We start from the raw sequence: 7,267 nt of genomic DNA on the forward strand, positions 1-7,267 counted from the left end.
CCAGCACTCAGGAGGCAGAGGCAGGATCTTTTTGAGTGTAAGGCTAGCCTGGTCTACAAAGTGAGTTCCAGGGACAGCCAGGGCTACACAGAGAAACCCTGTCTCAAAAAAGAAAAACAAACACAAACAATTATGAACCCCAGGAGAAACAAAATATGTGCAAGAAAAAAGAAAAGTAATTAAAATAGACTGGTTGATGGATGAAGGTCAAGAGGTCAGAGCTATTTAACAAGGTTTGTTCAGAATTCTCTTGGACTCAACTTGTTCATAAGGATATGGATGTCTCATGTGCCACACATGGAATCTTAGCTTCTGCTCTCTCTCTCTCTCTCTCTCTCTCTCTCTCTCTCTCTCTCTCTCTCTCTCTCTCGGTTTTTCAAGACAGGGTTTCTTTTTGTTCCTTTTTTGTTTTTTGAGACTGGGTTTCTCTGTGTAGCTTTTGGAGCCTGTGGGGCATTTACCCACCAACCCCACTGTTCCCCAGAGTTTTCTTGAGTGCGAGCAGCAGGAAATATTAGATAGAAGGATTTATATTGCGGAGATAAACAGATAGAAAATACAGGATAGCCTTGAGAGGGCCTGGAACCTTTTCCATCGGGCCCTGACTGTCTCTGCCTCAGGGTATTTATAGAGATGCCAAGGGGTGGAGCAAGAGACCTTCTCCCCCAGCACAGTCAAGTGCAGACCATTTCAGACACTTGCACTCAGGCTTGTGGTCCTAATCACCCTCTCTATGAAGATCTGCTGAATAAAGCCACGAGGAACCTGAAAACGGGCTCCCACAGGAGCCTATCCTGGAATTCACTCTGTAGACCAGGCTGGCCTCCAACCCCAACTCACAGAGCTCTGCCTGCCTCTGCCTCCCAAGTGCTGGGGTGGGATTAAAGGTGTGCACTGCTATTGGTCGACTGTGCTCCTGCTTTTAAGCAATAGCATGAAGATCAGAGTCATCTTTTTACACCTGCCATTTTCAATTCTTATTATTAATCAGTGTGCCTCAGTGACATTCTCAGCTCCTTCTAGCTCTGCAAAATCTCAATTTTCCTCATCTATAAAGTGGCAACAATATTTCCTACTTTCCTTTCTTGGTTTCATACAGCTTTGGCAAACATCTTTAAGACTGGGTAATCTACGAAGAGCAGAAATCAGCCAGAGGTGGTGTACACACATGTTCCCAGCAAAGAAAGCTGAGGCAGTAAGATCTTGAGTGTGAAGCTAGCCTGGGCAAGACCTTGTCTTAAAAACAAGAGCAAAATCCAAAACCAAGAAATGTATTTTCCCACAGTTTTATAAGCTAGGGAGCCCAGAATCAAGGTGCTAGTATCCTACTGCATCCTATCTCCAGAAATCAGAAAGAAAAGAAACTAAAGAACTCCCCCTGCCAAGCTCTTCCAGAAAGGCATTTATCAGCTCGTGAGGATGGAGCCCTTCCAATCTGAATTACTCGCCAAAGCTCTACCTCCCAATATAGTCACATTTAGAACTAAGTTCCCAGCACATGATTTTTGGAAAGGGCATATTAAAAGCAAAGCACTCTTGGTATCACTTTGAGGCATGAGATAATAAATGCAAAACATAATATAGTTAATGTAATGTGCTAGTGTTAAGAGGTGGGGCCATTAGGAAGTGGCTTTGTCAAGAGTGTGGCTAACTCATGGGTATAATGAGTTGGGGCTTGTGACTTCATAAGAGAGTCAAGAAGCATAAGCGAGCCAGGTGGTGGTGGCTCATGCCTTTAATCCCAGCACGTGGGAGGCAGAGCCACATGGGATGGATATACAATGGAGTAATATAAAACTAAATTATTGTAATTTACTAAGACAAGTTAAAGAAGCTAGAGATCATCATGTTAAGCAAAATAAGCCAGACTGAGAGAGACAAGTGTCACATGTTTTTGCTCATATATGTAGTTGGTTAGTTTTTTACTCTTTGGCTCTTTGTTCTTTGCGGGGGGGTTGTCTGCCACCCAGCTCCCAGACAAATATACAGAGGCTTATTCTTCCTTATGAATGCCTGGCCTTAGCTTGGCTTGTTTCTAGTCAGCTTTTCTTAAATTATCCCATCTACCTTTTGCTTCTGGGCTTTTATCTTTCTCAATTCTATATACCTTTCTTTACTTACTCTGTAGCTGGTTGTGTGGCTAGTTGGCTGGCGCCTAGCATCTTCCTCTCCTTCTCTTAATCTTTCTTCCTCTCCTATTTATTTTCTCTGCCTGCCAGCCCCGCCTAGTTCTCTCTCCTGCCTTGCTATTGACCATTCAGCTCTTTATTAGACCAATCAGGTGTTTTAGACAGGCAAAGTAACACAGCTTCACAGAGTTAAACAAATGCAACATAAAAGAATGCAACACATCTTTGCATCATTAAACAAATGTTCCATAGCATAAACAAATGTAACATATCTTCAATTAATATTCCACAACATATATATCCACTCTAGATTTTAAAATTATATATACTATATTATATGTAGTAAAAATATATGACACATATGAATCATGAAACTCCAAGTGGGACTACTGAGGGGGAAGAAGGGAACCAAGGGACGGGGACATCAATAATAGGGAGAATTTGAGCAAAGTAGATGCTCTCCATCAATGACAATACATAACAAAGCCTATCATTTTGTACAATGTATAAACACAATTTTTTTTCTGCAAAAGAAAAATTAGATGCATGAGAAAATCCCCTAGCTCTCTTATGCCATAAAAGAACTTGGCAAAAAGGCAGCACCTTTGGAATAGAGCAGGTATACAGCAAACACAGAATCCACTGCTGACCTGTGTCTAGAACTGTAAGAAATCAATTTCTGTTTTCTATTACTTATGGAGCGGAAGGCATTCCCTTATAATACCTAGATAGACTAAAACAGTGTGTCTAGCACGTTTTAGTTATTAAAATTATTTATTGTCAATGAAGTAATTTAACTTTTTTCTTAAAAAAAAATCTGTACTTTTACATTATGGCATAAGCCTGTAACTTGGGAGGCTGAGGTAGGAAAATCATGAGTTGGAGGTCAGCTTGAGCTACAGAGGGAGCATGAGACCTGGATAGTGAGATCCTGTTTCAAAAAACCAAAAATATATTAATAAGTTACAACAAAACAAAAAACAAATAAACAAAAATCCACACATATGGTTAAGGGCCGGGTAGATACCTCTGGCAGAGTATTTGCCTAACATGTAGGAGGCCATGTGGGTTGTTGGACAAGTGGGTTCAATTAGCAACACCCAAAAATAATCATACTTTAATTTTTTTATTGCAGTGACCATGAAGTTTATTTCTTATGCAACTTGTTTTGAAATACTGTGCACTTAGAAAATTGCAGTAAGTACTTGCTTAACTTTTAAAATTTTGTTTTTAACTAACTATATACAAACACACATAAATTTAGATAATTAAAGTTCTTTGTTCTAGAATAAACGCTGAGATGGGCAATTATGGCTCTATCTAGCACAGATAAAAGGAATTTTATCTGTAGTTCCTGCTCCCTCAGCTAACACAGGTGTTCTAAATGTTTCTGGGAGCTGCCTGCCGTTTCTAGGTTATAATCAGCTCTAAGATCGAATTCCAAAGTGCATGACTCTGAATTTTGTTTGGACAAAAACAAACCAGGACAGCCTGATAAACCATGGAAATTGCTCTTGTTAAATTGTTTTGGTTTATTTATGTATTTTTTTTTTTTTTTTGAGACAAGGTCTCATTATACAGACTCAGCTATCCTGGAAACTCAGTATGGAGCCCAGGCTGGCCTCCAAATCCCAGAGACTTGGAGTGCCTCTGCCTTCCAAGTGTGTGTGTTGCTCTTATAATAACAGTTACACAGTGTTTCCCAACTTTTGGATCAGTACCATATATCCTGAAAATAAAAAGACAGTCTCCTCAAGTTAGAAAGGCCTAACAGACATCAGAGGACATCGTCACTAGAGTGGTGGGTTCAGGTCTTAACAGGTGTTTCAGGTCTGTAACAGCTCTGGTTTCAGTTACTGTTCATTTGCCCATTCAACAAATATTCATGTAGTACCTGATCCTAGTGATGGGCTGAGTGGAAACCTACTAAGCCCTGAATAAGAAAGTTATATTTTCTATATATGAAGAAAGTGAAGACACTCACACTAACATGGAATTCAGTATGTAAGCTGCTTTAAGAAAAATGCCTATGAAAATGGTCAGGAAGAGGATTTTGGATAATCTTTTTCTTCTCGCTGTATTTCTTTGTGAAGAGTTTTCTGGCTTACTGAAGGAAAAATAAGAGTGATAGTCATTAGTGTTCAGGGAATAAAAGTGTGTGTGTGTGTGTGTGTGTGTGTGTGTGTGTGTGTGTGTGTGTGTCTGGGTGGTGGTGGCACACCCCTTTAATCCTAACACTTGGGAGGTAGAGACAGGTGGATCTCTGAGTTCGAGACCAGCCAGGTTTACAAAGTGAGTTATAAAACATCCAGGACTGTTACACAGAGAAACACTGTGTAACTGCCAAAAAAAAACAAAACAAAACAAAACAAAAAAAGTGTGTGTGTGTGTGTGTGTGTGTGTGTGTGTGTGTAAGAGTGTAACTAATGTGAAACTGAACCCTAACAATAAATTGCCTGACACCAGGATGCTTGGGAGTTGGGGAGAAGAACAGCCTTAAATGACAAGATGGATTCTCAAGGACTTTCTCCTTGGGAGGTCTGGAGATGGGAAGGTGATCAAGTCATATTTCTTCTTTATCTCCAGTTATCTAGGGAGGAAACACAGAAGTGAGGTGATTTAGTGCTCCCCTCCCAGCTTGGCTTTAAGTACCCTTCTGGGTAGGCTGTCTCTGCAGCTCCTCTTTTTCCTTCCCCATCAAATCTTTCTACCCAATGTCTGCCTGACAACATGCACCCACCTAAGGATGCTTCTCATCTGTTGCTCTCGGAGCTCTCATGGTCTTCTGTGTGAATTCTCAGGATGAACCTCTGTGGCTTCCCATTGCAGAATATTATTTTAAGGTGTGCTACTTTTGCTGTGGATATTGCTCTATATAAATACAACACTGATGGCCAGTGACCAGGCAGGAAGTAGGTTGTCAGGCAGGAAGTAGGTGGGACAAGGAGAGAGGAGAATTCTGGGAAGCGGAAGGCTGAGGAGGGAGACACTGGAGCGACCGCCAGGAGAAGCAGCATGTAAAGACTCTGGTAAGCCACCAGCCATGTGGCAAGGTATAGATTTATAGAAATGGATTAATTTAAGATATAAGAACAGTTGGCAAGAAGCCTGCCACAGCCATACAGTTTATAAGTAATATGAGTGTCTGAGTGATTATTTTATACGTGGATTGTGGGACTGTGGGGCTTGGGGAACCTGGAGAGAAGCCCTCCAGCAACAACTTTTGTTTACGTTGCATTTGTTTAACTCTGTGAAGCTGTGTTACTGTGTCTGTCTAAAACACCTGATGGTCTAATAAAGAATTGGCCAATAGCAAGGCAGGAGAAAGGATAGGTGGGGCTGGCAGGCAGAGAGAATATATAGAAGGCAAAATAGGGGTGGAGAAAAGATTAAGGAATGAGAACATCAGGGGTCAGCCAACCAGCTACACAAACCAGCAATGGAGTAAGAAATAAAGGTATGTAGGAATAGAGAAAGATAAAAACCCCTGAGGCCAAAGGTAGACGGGTTAAGTAAAGCTAGCTAGCATCAAGCCAAGCTAAGGCCATGCATTTGTAACTAAGAATAAGCCTCCATGTGTGATTTATTTGGGAGCTGGGTGGCGGGCCCCCCAAAAGAGAAAAGAGTGAAAACAAACAACATTCCCCAATGCTTAGCAGGGTATTGCTAACAAGCCCACCTGTAGTAGTTACTTCTCAACTTACGGATTTTTATTGGTTTGCAGTTTGAGGATACAGTCCATCATGGCAGGAAGGCCTGGCAGGACAGTGAGGTGTTTGGTCACATTGAGCAGAGAGAGAAATGAACACTAATACTCAGTTTCCTATCTCCTTTTTATTCAGCCTGGGACCCAGCCTACGGAATGGGGCTGCCCACATTTAGGATGAGTCTTCGAATCTCATCTAACCCAGTCTAGAAATCCTCTCATAGAAATGCCCAGGAGTTTATCTCCCCTATAGACGAGTCTAGATTTCATCAAGTTGACAATCAATATTGACCATTATTCTTAGGAAATTTATACAGTCTTAAAATTTTCTCTCAGGGGTCCGCTCAGGATGTTTCAAAACTTTTTCTGACTTAAAAGCAGGTGCCAATATAAGAGTTTTCATACAGACTTTTCAGGAACTGGTAGAGTAAGAGCACATTTTGCCGGAGGCTTTCCGTAAGGTTGGGTTACACCCCATTTTTATTGCCATGTTTAGATCAACAGATACTAGGGTCACATTTCTGAAGCACACATCACAAGATCTAAAGTGTGATTAATCAACGTGGGATTGCGGGCAGAATACTGGAAACAGGACTGGCCATAAAACGAGATGCCGGGTCTCTGTACCAGTCAATGGCCCTCCTTGCTGCGATCCTGTGAGATCTTCAGTCTTGATCACAAAGGCCAGATGTTTCCAATCTGTTTCTGACTGACCAGAGCAAAGGCAGCCCTTTGAGTTCGGCCCCAGGTGTTCCTGGTTGGGCCCTGTTTCTGTTTCTATTTGAAGATCCAGACCTACACATCTCAGTAGTAGTGAAAAAGAGTATTGCTAACCAGGCCACCTGTGGCAGTTACTACTAAGGATTTTTATTGGTTTGCGGTTTGAGGATACAGCCCATCATGGCAGGAAGGCCTGGCAGGACAGGGTGGCGGTAGGAGCTGGAAAAAGTGACCAAAAGTTTACTAAATCTGAAGAATACATATCCTAATACGGTGCTGGTGCTGTGTAGGTGAAAGACAGAAATTTTGCGAAAACCTGCAGGCTCAAGAGGAAGTCTCATTCTCCTTCCTGGAGCTTCTTGGGGATCTGGAATGGACGACATGGGTGGTATGGTATTCGGTGCTCTCAGCTAGGCCAGAGGTCTCCCAGTCCCCAACCCCAGAAGCTCTCACCCAGCCTCAGTTTCCCTTAACTCTGCTGACTGGGCCCAAGATACCCTAGACCCACCACTCGCCCTGCCTAGCAATTCGCCCCATGACCACGCCTACACGTGGCCACGCCCACACGCGACCACGCCCCTCCCGCTGCCCCTTCCTCCCAGTGGCCTCTCCGGGGCCTACCTTGCTCGCCTTCCCACTCACGGACCACACCTCCTCCAGGTCAGGTCCTCTCGCGGTCCAAACTTGCCCAGGGTCACCTGCTTCCATCGGC

At 42.7% G+C, this 7,267-nt stretch overlaps 1 long non-coding RNA gene across 2 annotated transcripts; it reads right to left on the bottom strand.

Moving 5' to 3' along the window:
• Positions 1-318: 318 nt before the first annotated feature.
• On the bottom strand, positions 319-7,240 carry LOC143267822 (uncharacterized). 2 transcript variants are annotated; one of them, XR_013043387.1, is made up of 3 exons: positions 7,177-7,240; positions 4,870-6,922; positions 319-4,719 (listed from the first exon to the last, which is right to left on the bottom strand). It is a non-coding gene; the product is annotated as an uncharacterized LOC143267822 (long non-coding RNA). The 2 variants fall into 2 exon arrangements; XR_013043386.1 differs by lacking the exon at positions 7,177-7,240 and having other exon boundaries at positions 4,870-7,082.
• Positions 7,241-7,267: the final 27 nt, after the last annotated feature.

The sequence above is a fragment of the Peromyscus maniculatus genome, chromosome 11 (genome assembly GCF_049852395.1).
Source record: "Peromyscus maniculatus bairdii isolate BWxNUB_F1_BW_parent chromosome 11, HU_Pman_BW_mat_3.1, whole genome shotgun sequence".
Lineage (NCBI taxonomy): Eukaryota > Metazoa > Chordata > Mammalia > Rodentia > Cricetidae > Peromyscus > Peromyscus maniculatus.